General features: G+C 41.1%; 1 protein-coding gene across 11 annotated transcripts in view; it reads right to left on the bottom strand.

Moving 5' to 3' along the window:
- HIVEP1 (human immunodeficiency virus type I enhancer binding protein 1) overlaps positions 1-13,405 on the bottom strand; it is a 131,383-nt gene that overhangs the window by 40,082 nt on the left and 77,896 nt on the right. The window lies entirely within an intron of this gene.

Below are 13,405 nucleotides of genomic sequence, written 5' to 3'. Positions count from 1 at the left end.
ATTTAATCTATCAGCTAATTCTTATTTTTGTTTCACTTCTTTCCTAACATACACGCAGTCATAGCCATTGCCTCAGCTAGCATCACTGGTAGTGCAGAAGAATACTAAATGGATGTAAATTCATTTTCTTAAGCTTTAACACACTCCTTCATCAGGCTGTTAGCCAAAACCTTATTCGTCTTCTTGCCAATCTGATGTGACTAGAGGGCTGATGGCTCTGAGAATGTTCAGCCGCACACACATTTTGGGAAGCAGCACTGAGTAACCCCATGCAGTATGTTTTTTACCTGCACACTCAGTAACAGAAGTTTATGTGCACTTGTAGGTAAAGAACAGCCTTAAGACAACATGTAAAGGGACAAAATTCTCACAGTCAACTTCACAAGGAGGCAAGTGGAGAAAGCTCTGGCATCCTAGTACCCATCAACCCTATGGTGCCCTTGGAGCGGCACAATTATCCCCTTGCAGAAACACCACCTGGCTTCCGTGCTGCAGTGGGAGGAAAGCCAAAGCATCGTGTGCATCTAACAAGAGATACTGCAGTTGATGAATCCAGGGTGGAATTCCTGCTCCATGTAGAGGAAATCCAGGCAGTGCTTAAACCTTGTCTAGCAGAACAGAATGCAAAGTGACCAGCAGGAGAAAAAAAGGCAAAAAGATGTTATGTTTTCTCCATGCCAGAGCACAACCCAACTAGGATATGTGCTACTGCCAGACACTTGGAAATTCAAAATCCGATTTCCAACTCCATGCCAACTTAATTGTACGCATATATTCACTTAGGGTGAATGGATATTCAGGAGATTACCTTGCAAACTCAAAGATTAGAGACTACACATCACACAATGTGCTGGTTTTGGCTGGGGTAGAGTTAACTATCTTCACAGTGGCTGGGAATTATGGAGTCTTGGCTGCGTGGTGCTTGGTTGCCAGCTGGGGTGAAACCGTGACACACATAGTTTATAGCAAATGTGGAAGCTCTGCAGAACCCAATCTATTCCTCTCCCAGTCCCACTACGGAAAGCATAACTACGAAGAGTAAGAGCCTGTTTTGTCACATTCAGTAGTCCTATGCAAAAAATGCTTGAATCACTGGCTCCAAATCCTAGTTATGGGGACTGCATGCTCCTCTTGTGAATCCAAAAAGAAGTTTCTGCAGTAATTCTTCACTTACATGAACTTTAGATTTATTGCTTTATCACCAAAGCCTATTCCTATTAGATTGGATTTAATATATTCAAAGCCAAGCAGTCTTCCATCACAGTGTTTTTTACTTTTCATTGCTTCACAATTAAACAGTGGCTTACAGTAATGAGTTATCACTGATATTATTAATGGTGAATTCCTTAAAATTCATAGTCTACTGCAACAGTTTTTTCTTCAATAACAATAAAAAACAGTTTTACGCGAATCAAAGAGAAAATAACAAGGTAATTATATAAAAGGGTGCTTTTAGCCACGGTTTGGTGATCTCTCTGAAACATGGCCATGTTAATTGAGTGTAAGTAATTTGGTTCCTTTTATGCACACACTGTAGCTTTTATCCTGTCACAATCACGCCCCCACACCGATCATACTGCCAGTGTTTGTACCAGAGCACTACAGGAAGAGCTGGGCAGATTACACATAACTAGGAAGGTAAGAGTGTCAGGAATTGCAAACATTCAAGCAAATGTACGCAAAAAGGTCTAAGGTGTTTCATCCTGCAGCAATTGAACAATCAAATGATGTGCTGCTTCCTGATGCCTCAGAATATTCAATAACTACTGTTTCTGGGTTCCAACCATGTAGTGCAAAACAAAAAGCGTACTCAACCTGCACTGGTGAAATGGAAACCAAAACAGCTAAAAGATGTAATGTGGCTTACAGAAGCCTTAAAGAAAGTAAAAATGTATTTCTAATCTACCAATCAAACAATTAAAAAGATTAATTCATTATGACTACAAGATCAGAATTTTCCATAATCTCTTTTCCGCTTTACTTTTTAAAAATAGTGTTCAACATATGCCAGAGCATAAGAATGGTTTGGGAAATGGAAAAGGAAAGAAAAAAGAATAAACAAAGGCAATTTATGGACTGCATTATGTAGAGAAATAGTAATTTCTTTTCAGTCTTCATAACCACTAATTCGGTTGCTTCTATACCAATAAAATTCCAGTTTACAGAAATCATGATAACTAGTTTCTTGTTTGTATAGTTTTGACTCTACAACTTCCGTGATGCCAGAGGTGGAGTAACAGATTTGCTTCAGTGTACCTGTCTATAAAATCTTGTACTTTCTTGACAACGGCTTAACAAAGCTTAACAATAGTTTAAGTCCTGTGCCCTACTCCTGGATAATTTAGAAATCCTTATTATTATCAATGGAAATATTCACCTCATGTTTGTTAACAACCAAATTTCTATCATATTCTGGGGAAAAAAGGAACTCCTGACAACTTTGTTTCACTTATTTTTAGCTTGTCATTCTTCTTGTATAAATCTTTGCTTTGTATGTCTAGTTTATGTTGAAGATATTCCACCACACATTTCTTAATCTACAGCTACATGCTTGCACAAAGGTCAACTGCATCAGTATTTCCAGAGGCATCAACAAAACTGGTGGAAAGCGCCAGTCCCAAAATGCTACACACTCCTCTGCCTTCCAGAGCTACCAACTTTCAGGAGTGTGATGACTCGTCAGGGCCACGTACCCACATCAACAAACTGACACTGAACAAAGAGAATGTAAAAACATCCTCATATGGAAAAAAAACAGAAAAAAAGAAGTTGATCTGCCTTTCTTTCTCTCCCTGATGCTCTGTGTGCTCTGCTCACCTCCCTCTGCAATCACCAAGCCCTTCTCACCAGTGGTAATTCCCCTTTTTCCCTGGTGGTATAGTGGTGCTGTTGAGAAGTGCTGTTATCTCAATCAGATGTCTAAAAAGAATCTTTCTCATAAGTTGTATTACATCAAATAGGATTAAGTTACCTAGCCCAGGAGAAGAGGGGACAATGCCACTGCTCTCAGTACCTTGTCTTTCATATCCCAGGGACATCAGAGCATCTCTTTTGCGCTTTGCCTGCTTTTGCTTTGTTCTGTTTGCTCTCTTCTGCTTTGGTATGAATTCTGCACTCAAAACATGACAAGAAAAAACTGATATTTCCAAACATGATTTTTTTCACCTACAATTTCTCTGATGCACGTCACTCTATGCACAGGAGATAGAGCAAAAGAACACAGGTGTGATGGTGTAGATAGCAATTTGGCAAAGTAACTCATGCAGCAAATAAAGAGAGGTTATAAGCGATCTGATTTTTTTCTTCCAAAGCATTTACTAGTGAACTAGACAGTGTCTTGACAAAATTATCTCAATGGTTTTGTTTAAGTAACTTCCAGAACTGCCTGTCTAAAAGCCTACATGTTATTATAACACCCACTCTCTTTCTTTCCCTTCTAATAGAGCTACGTGCTTGCACTTAAAAAAAAGGAAGAGAGTAAGAGGGAACCGAAGCAGGGCACCAAGCTCCCTTCTCCCTCAGTGCCTCCCCGTGAGCACGAAGCAAGCAACCACTATCTGTCCCTGCAGCCCAATGAACAGCATAATTTTCATCTCATGCACTCACTTTATGCTGCAGAATTTAAAAGAATCATTGCAGGCTTCCATACAAGAGACCAGATTTTCAAATCCAAGTGTCTGATCTTTAGTTCCTAATGTGTACTTCAGCTGCCAGGGCACTGCAAGTAAGATCAAGTCTCTTCTGAAAGTGTTCAGCTACTAACTGATGCCTTAAACTTACGGCTAACAGGTTCCTCTGACACCTGACAATGCTAGCAATCAAAGATGGAAAGGTTTCCAAAAGAGAAAGACCATTACTAAGGATCTTATTCTGATTAAAGCTAAGCTTCCCAGTGTCTTTACATACTCCAAATATTCTTATTCTTGACATCTTATACTTATTTAATTCTGATTTCACTGAAACTATCAAAAGCAGTCATGAATCACCCCACTGAGTTTGTTTGAATAAAGAAAATCATTACGAGATAAAGAAGTCTTGTCAGCAAATATAAGGCCACCAGAACTTACACTAAATGCATCAAGGAATAACTAAACTTTCATTTTTTATTAAATGTCCTCTTTAGTTTCATACTGCCTTCTTGTGTTAAGTACAGCCATAAATATTTTTCCTGAAATTATAGTTTTTCTGAAGCATAAAACAAATCCCAAACAACAAAATCTTAATTATATAACCACATATACAACTATGAAAATGTTCACAGACAACAAGTCAACAGAAAGATTTGAACAAGATTAACACAAGCACCATGCTTAATTTTAAGTACAAATAGAACAGGATTTTAAAGTCAATCACCAACAATTTTAGAAGTCTTATTTCAGGCGCATAATTTCAGACTTACTGAGATTGCCAGAGAGTAGTCACTCCCTGTTTCAGAAGTCAGCAGGCAAATCAAAGAACCTGGGGAACTCCAAGTTAGCAGTGGTATTTAAGAACCTATGTCAGCAGGGTTAATGTATGCTTAAGTACTTTTATTACTGAGAACACCAGTCCTAACATATATAGACCAGACTCTTAAAAAAACTTGATCATCAAATGTAAAACACATTTGGACATGAATTAATTGCAAAGAAAAGTAGGGAGAAGTTCAAAGGCTAAAAGCCTTTGATAGGGATTGGATCAAGTGTTCATCTGTGCCAATGTTTGTCCCTTTGTTCATATCAGCAAATAGCAGACAATTCCATAAGGTAGGGATAAGGCGAATATGGCTTTCTTATTTCACAATGCCTGTAAACACATGATTCTTGGTGTTTTTAATAGACAGCACTAAGCTCTGGGTTGATATGTGACCCATCAAAGGTATTATATTGCCTGTCAGGCAGAGAGGGGTTCCCCAAGCCTCTTTAAAGGGTCATTTCACACCAGATTTTTGTACTGGAACGACTGTTTTATTAGCATAATTTCTCATTATTAACCAAACTAGCAAACATCCTACTAACACAAGCTCCAGGAAAGGTGCACCTCTGTTAATATGTGGTACCAGCACCCATCTGAGTAGCGCCATTAACCTCAATAACAGCACTCATTTTTGTAAAGTCAAATCAAATTTTATTGTTCCCTACTATCACATCCTGGCAAGCTCATAAAATCAGTGCATACCAAGCTTATATATTACAAGTAAATGTAGAGAAAATGTATACTGATATATACACCAAGAAATCATACACTGTACCTCTACGACTAAATAAATTTTCCAAATTTAAAAATCAGTATTTCGTACCATCACAAGACAATCCAGGTGAGAAGTGACCTCAGCAAATCTCTAGTCAACCTTCTGCTCATATCAGGGCCAGCTATGGGATCAGACTAGGGTCTTTAGGGTTTTGTCCTATAAGACCTTGGAAACCTCCATGGAGAGAGTCTAAACAGCCTCTGTGAGCAGCATCTTCAGCTGCTTGACTGTCCTTGTTGGGAACAAGCCAGTCCATGCCACTCTTGTTTGAACTTGTTACTACTGCCTTTCAACCTCTCAACACGCTACACTACGAAGAATATGACTCCATCTTCATGACAACCCCCTCCAAAACCACCTCTTCTCAATCCTGAATGAGCCCTGGTCCCTCAACACTAAACTCACTCCAGGTTTCTGATGTTCAGCCTGCACTGGGATTGATGAGCAGGGAAAGATAATTCCTTCCCTTGATCTTCTGGTTGTGCTTTCATTCACACAGCTCACAATGCTGTGGCCTCCCCTGCTGCCAGGCATGCTGCTGGCTGGTGTCCAGCTTGCTGCCCACCACACTCTCAAGGCCTTTCCATGAAGCTGCTTCTGGACTGCCAATCCCCAGCCTGGGGTTCCTCCTGCCTGGGTGCAGGGCTTTGCATATGTACCTGTTGAACTCCTCCCCTGGTTGTCCACCTATCCAGATCTTACCACCTTAACCTGGATACAATAATATTGTGGGAGACAGTGTCAAAAACATCCTTAAAGTCAAGGTAAAAAATTACATTCAGTATCCCCTTGTCCCCAAAATTTGTAACTTTATCATAGCAGTCTATTGACTATTTTATGATAATCATCACAGCTTTCATTGATTTCTATTGTTATGAGACTGGAATACATAAAGCTGAACGTCTAAAAGTACTTTTGCTCACGTTTATACTCAATACACTGCTGGTATGCTTCCATAGGTCTTCATCTTATTAAGTCATCAGGATCAGAATACACACCAATGACACATTCTCTGGCTGCATCAGGAACAGCATCCCCAGGAATCCTGCTTTTCTATTTTTCTTGTTGCTTAATTCCTTTTCCCACTTGCAACTTCCACCAAACAAATCACATCACTAAATTCTGCTCACATTTCATATTAGTAATGGCAAAAGTAACAGGCACCTCAACAAAACCAATGCAAAGTAAAAACACTCTGTTGATATGTAATTTGGGGGTTTTCAACTAAACACGTTGCAAGAAATACCCACATTGCTGGCTATCAAGAAGTAAGCAATAGTTAAGAACTGGCAAATATTTAACAATGTTTAGTACATATGGTAAAGTTTAAACTATACAATATATTGTTTCCACTAATTCTATATTAAGAGAAGTGAACTGACACTTTGAAGGTAACAATGAGAAAAGGAAGAAATGTTTCTTGCCTTAGAGTAATGTTTCCCTGAAATAGTAGGCCTGCCTGTATTTCGAACTAGTGTGGGGGAGACAGGAGTTGGTGGTGGAGTGAGTAAGGGGTTCCTCAGTCCTCAGGTCTCAGCATCTCTCTCACCAGTGTTTGAATTGCAAAGTTACACTACAGCTGAAAAGGGAGGATAATGTTCTGGACTGATTGAAGGTATGGTGAAGAGATAGAGATATGATCCAGTCACTAATTCAAAACATAAAAGGTTTGTCCCCAAGAAACAAGAACACATATAACCTTGTAAGTGCAGCCACAAAGGCATCCTCTGGGCTAATCCTCACACACTAGGTGAAATACTGTAGCACCATAGCAAGGACAGGGCAGATTAGCTTTATAAATTGCGCAATAACATTTTAGCATACAGAAAGGGAGACACCTTTGCCCAGAGGCACACAGCTTCAACTTATCAGGAAGCTCCCAGTGATACAGTTTCATCCCAGGTGTGAGAGCCTGCCAACTCTTGTTTGGCCTTGGGACAGGTAAAGAGTAAATGATAAGCTGCAGACTGGGGTTGTCTTCCTGGCAGCATCTTTTCAAGTCATGGATACTCACATCAAGACAACATTGACTTCTGATGGGGTGTAAGGACATAATTGCCCTATGCTAAGAAGACCAAGAAAGAACTTCTTTAGAAGAGTTTGGTCTCATTTTGTGCATTTAGCATTTTGACTTGAGTGAAGAAAGAAACAATCAGCAGATTTTTACCCATAAAATCAGCATGCTTGATGAGGAAGACCATGAAGATCAAACAGCAATAAACATCTGACAAGTGAGGTTAACGTGAGAGCCTCAGCTGAGAAATGCCAACATCCATATGTGAACAGGAATCAAATGCAACATTTCAGCACATTTGAAAATCTCTGAGCAAAGTGAAACAGGATTATTTTTTTTCCCCAAAAAGAATTAATTTCCTGCCCAGCATGAAACACATTAAATGAAACATGACATTTGATACTGATTGAGATTTCCCACCATCATGCGTGTAAAGAAACCAGCAGAGGCTGAACCACTGTAAAGTTTCACAGGACTTGACATTGAAAGACAGAGGAAAGGCAATGCAAGAACAGCAGACACTGACCACACAGCCTATGGTTAATGCCTAACTATGCACACAAAATGGCAATATATGAACATTCAGCAAGGGTGTATACTACAGTATTTTAAACATGCTGAAAAAATTAAAAATATTTACTATATTAAGTAGCCCTATGGCATTTACAGAATAACTGTGCATTACAGCCCTTTAACATCTCCATATTCCTAATCTATATAGAACCCTTCATACTAATCTAAGAAAAATAATCACATCTTAAATGCTGTTAAGATAAAGGACATTAACTAGGAACAGGTGGAGAAACGACATTATGATAGCTAACATCGGCAGCAATCCCAGTCTGAGAAGTTCTTCCTTGCTGGGCACTCCAAAGACAAGCAAAAAGACAGGATGTCTCCCTAAGGGCAAATTAATGAGCTCCCAGTCAAAGCCTAAGCAGAAACCAGTTCCACCTAGTTATCTATGTAAGAATAAAGCTGTTTAAATTCACTAAAATGCCTCAGGGACATCCAGAAATTTTCTTTGAATATCAGGGAATGTTGTCAACAGTTTCACAACTAAAGTACCTATTTGTAATTTAAGGATGTCCTGTTGTTACTGGAAAGTTAGGACTTGGCTAACAAATTATTAGAACAACTTCTACCTCTAACAAACTGAAGAAGAAAGGCCATAAAAACAGAATGACAGACAGGCTCATGAAACAGCAGTCAGTTTAAGAGTTATCAGCACAGAGCAACTGCTACATGGTCAGATGAGATACTGAATAGAAAATGCCCAAACATGGGCCTGAGGGGAAAAAACAGAAATGAAAGGAACAAGATGTTAACTAAATCATCCTTGTACATAATGATGTTCAAACAGAACTAGGTCCTTAGTCACATTCTCTGCATTTCTTTAACATAATCTTCCATTTGAAAAGTAGGGATCAAATGGAGCAATTTCCATACTGCCTGTTGCAACTGAGGAGGAAAGAAAAGGAGGAAAGAGATCACACCTAACAACCATACTACTTAAAAATAGAGAAAGGAACAGGAGGTTTGCCAAAGGCAGTAGGAAAACTCTTACACTGCAGGTCTTTCTTTTGGGACTAAATGGTGCTGTGAACGTGACAAAAGCAGGAGAAGTTTATTTGATGGAAATCTAGACACAAAGAATATCCTAACCATGGAAGCTGGGTTTCTAGAGGCATTCTAGAGTGTTTCTGGCATTATAGAGGTGGGAAGGATGATCTCCCCCAGGGTAGGACACATCCACACATGCACCATTTTAGGAGATACCTAAGAAAGACTCCACCCAGGTCAACTTATAAGCTACCAGAGGGCTGTACACAATATCCAACTCACCATCCATTTATATATTATATTTTCCCTTCAGAAGGAGACCAAAGAAGATCAGCAATTCCCTGAGCTAAAGGAGTATCAGGAAAGTATGAAAAAAACATTCATTACTCATATGCAAGGCAGACTACAAGGAAGCTAACAAGTAAAAAATCTTGCATTTCCACAACTGGCTTGCTCCCAGCTCGCATCAGCTAAAATTAGCACCCTATTGCATTTACTACACATGCGTAGGTATGTCTCTCTAATTAGCCAGTTTGTTAGCTCAGCATCCTCCCACCACAAAAATGAGCTTGTTCTGGCCTCAGATTCTATAAAGTTGCAAGAAAGCCTTCTATTCATTAAAGCAGGACCAGGCTCAAAATGTTACTGTGTCTGAAAACATAGCCACTGATTTAACAACATACTGTACTGCGGATTTGGAATTGACACTTTCCATTTACTATCAAGAAAATGCTTTTTCAACAATTGTTTTATAATGTTAATTTTCAAAATGTCCCTTAGAAAATGATACTTGCAGGTTGGAATCTCTTTTGCTGAACTGTCACTCAGGAAATTTGCTATACTTGTCAGGAAAAGTCAAAATACTATTACTTTAACATCCCATTAATGTTTTAACCAAGTTCTCATAATAGCTGCAAAGAATGAAATGTTCAATTTAAAACTGTAAATCTGTTTGTCTGCCTGTCAAAACACCACCAGCTCTTGCTACGTCTAGCACCAGCAGTGGATATACTGAGCAGATTTCAGCTGCTAGTAGTCTAAACTAAATGTACTAACCAAAAAAATTAAAATAGAAATAACAGATACAGACATTGACTCACAACCCAGGAGGTTTACAGGAGCTAGAAATCTTCCCTGGCTTAAACCCTTATTCTAAAGTTGTCTCTCAAAGCAAAAAACATGTAAACATCCCCATTTTTATCAGTTTGCCCTCACTGGTAAAGTGAGGACATTAAATGTACCTAACTATTGAAGACAGGTGCAAAAAAAATATGAGGTTAAATCATATCAGAGACTATTTCTGCATCTAGGGAAGTTGGGAGAGTTTTCTCACTGTCCATCATGGGCACAAAACCCTGCATTGAATGTGCCTGAAGACAGAAATGACCTTTCAAGTCGTCACTGTTGTTATTAGCAGCATGCAATGTTCCTTCAGTGAGAAAACACTTTAAGAATAGATGTGACTTTATGAAAATGTGAGATCTTGTACAACACAAATAGTTCCTGCATTAAGCCAGTCATGGTTGTCTGAGCTGATGTAAATATTTTAGGAAGATAGTTCAGTCTTGAATTAAAGCCTTATAGTTTCACACACACAGAACAATTTTAATAAACTCCCTTTCAGACAGATATATTGACATATTTAAATGCAGATACAAACACTTGTTTTCAATACTCAGGGATGCAAGGAGGGCCATCAATAAAACCTCTACGCTGGACTTCTAGGGGGCGTAGAAGATTTTGGCCTATCCAGAAGACTAGTTCAGAGTGTACCCTGGGAAACAACCCTTGAAAACAAAGGGGTCCAGGAGGGATGGACATGCTCCAAGAAGGAAGTCTTGAAAGCACAGGAGCAGACTGTCCCAGTGTGCTGAAAGGTAAGCTGGCAGGGAAGATGACCGGTCTGGCTGAACAGGGAGATTTTGAAAGAAATTAGGGTAAAGAAGAGAGCCTACCAACTATGGAAAAAAGGGCTGGCTACTCAGGAAGAATTTAGGAATATAGTTAGGTCATGTAGAAAGAAAATTAGAGGGATGAAGGCACAACTTGAACTTAATCTTGCCACTTCTGTGAAGGATAACAAAAAGTCCTTCTACAGATACAACAATAGCAAAAGGAGGGGCAAAGAAAACCTCCACTCTTTTTTGGACATGGGTAGGAACATAGTTATCAAAGATGAGGAAAAGGTTGAGGTATTTAACACCTTCTTTACCTCAGTTTTCAACAGGAAGACAGGTTGTCCTGAGGACAGCTGGCTTCTGGAGCTTGTAGACAGAGATAAGAATCTGAATGGGCTCCCTGTAATCCAGGAGGAAACAGCTGTCGACCTGCTGAGCCATTTGGATCCCCACAAGTCTAAGGGACCAGATGGGATCCACCCAAGGGTGATGAGGGAGTTGGCAGAAGAGCTCGCCAAGCCGCTCTCCATCATCTATCAACAGTCCTGGCTCACTGGGGAGGTCCCAGATGATTGGAAGTTGGCAAATGCCATGCCCATCCACAAAAAGGGCCAGAAGGAGGACCTGGGAAACTACAGGCCCATCAGCCTGACCTCAGTGCCTGGTAAGGTTATGGAGCAGATCGTCCTAAGTGCAATCACACAGCACCTACAGGATGGACAAGGGATCAGACCCAGCCAGCACGGGTTTAGGAAGGGTAGGTCCTGTCTGACCAACCTGATCTCCTTTTATGATCAGGTGACCCACCTGGTGGATGAGGGGAAGGCTGTGGATGTGGTCTATGTGGACTTCAGCAAAGCCTTTGACACCGTCTCCCACAGCACACTCCTGAAAAAGCTGGCAGCCCATGGCTTGGACAGGGGCACTCTGTGCTGGGTTAGGAACTACCTAGAGGGCTGGGCCCAGAGAGTGCTGGTGAACGGTGATGCATCCAGTTGGCGGCCGGTCACCAGTGGTGTCCCCAGGGATCAGTGTTGGGCCCAGTTCTGGTTAATATCTTTATCGATGATTTAGATGAGGGGATTGAGTCATCAGCAAATTTGAAGATGACACTAAGTTGGGGGGGAGTGTCAATCAGCTGGAAGGCAGGAGGGCTCTGCAGAGGAACCTGGACAGGCTGGAGAGTTGGGCTGATTCCAACAGGATGAGGTTCAACAAGGCCAAGTGCTGGGTCCTGGACTTTGACCACTACAACTCCCTGCAGCACTACAGACTGGGGATAGAGTGGCTGGAGAGCAGCCAGACAGAGAAGGACCTAGGAGTTTGGATTGACAGGAAGCTGAACATGAACCAGCAGTGTGCCCAGGTGGCCAAGAAGGCCAATGGCATCCTGGCCTGGATCAGGAACAGCGTGGCCAGCAGGTCCAAGGAAGTGAGTCCCTGTACTCAGCGCTGGTGAGGCCACAGCTGGAGTACTGTGTCCAGTTCTGGGCCCCTCAGTTCTGGAGCAGGTCCAGAGGAGGGCAACTAGGCTGGTGAAGGGACTCCAGCACAAGTCCTATGAGGAGAGGCTGAGGGAGCTGGAGCTGTTCAGCCTGGAGAAGAGGAGGCTCAGGGGAGACCTCATCACTCTCTACAGCTCCCTGAAAGGAGGTTGTAGCCAGGTGGGGGTTGGTCTCTTTTCCCAGGCAACCATCAGCAAGACAAGAGGGCATGGTCTCAAGTTGTGCCAGGGGAGGTTTAGGTTAGATATCAGAAAGAATTTCTTTACAGAGAGGGTGATCAGACATCGGAATGGGCTGCCCAGGGAAGTAGTGGATTCTCTGTCCCTGGAGATTTTTAAAAAGAGACTGGATGTGGCACTTAGTGCCATGGTCTAGTAACCACAGCAGTAGTGGATTAAGAGTTGGACTTGATGATCTCAGAGATCCCTTCCAACCCAGTTGATTCTATGATTTTGAACATTTGGAAAGTAAAAGCTCTGGTGTATGTCAACAAAAAAAAAAAGGCAAGCTAATCCTCTTGCCAGTGTTTAGCAACATAAAGGACACCAGTGTAACTTGCAGTTTCTGAAGATGATATACTTCCATTTACAAGACTGTATTTCCAGCCCATATAGTTGCTGAAGATAAGGATGGAAAGTAAGCTGGTTAATCAAAACTCATAAACTGTTTGGCATCATATTTCCAGATTTTTGTTTGATCTCTCCCCTTCTCATTCAATTTCCCTCAAATAATAGAATATGGTATTGACTGTAGATGACTGATAGTGTTCAAGGACAGGTTGGATGGGGCTCTGAGCAACCTGGTCTAGTGGAAGGTGTCACTGACCATGGTAGGAGGGTTGGAAGGGCTTGCATGATCTTTAAGATCCCTCCCAGCCCAAGCCATTCTATGATTCTATGATGACCTAGGGAGCAGGGCATGTCACCAGCATGCAGTGATCCCATGTGCTTTTTGGCAGGGACAGGTGCAGTAGCAGGAAGCAGGACTGGGAGTGCCTGTGATGAGCAGAGACGAAGGAAGTGACCTGGCTGCTCCTTTGGGGCCAAATGGTGGGCTGGTGAGAGTCATCTGTAAGATGGGACATGACAACATGAAAATAGCATCAATCTTTAAGGCAACACATATGCAACACTTTGTTTATCCAAGCAGAATGCTGGTATATTTATAATAATTTATTTCAAACTCCCTCTATAAT

This window comes from Corapipo altera, unplaced genomic scaffold, assembly GCF_003945725.1.
Source record: "Corapipo altera isolate COAL_440 unplaced genomic scaffold, ASM394572v1 60, whole genome shotgun sequence".
Taxonomy (NCBI): domain Eukaryota; kingdom Metazoa; phylum Chordata; class Aves; order Passeriformes; family Pipridae; genus Corapipo; species Corapipo altera.
Note: the sequence above shows the minus strand (reverse complement) of the source record. Positions and strands in the feature narration are given on the sequence as shown.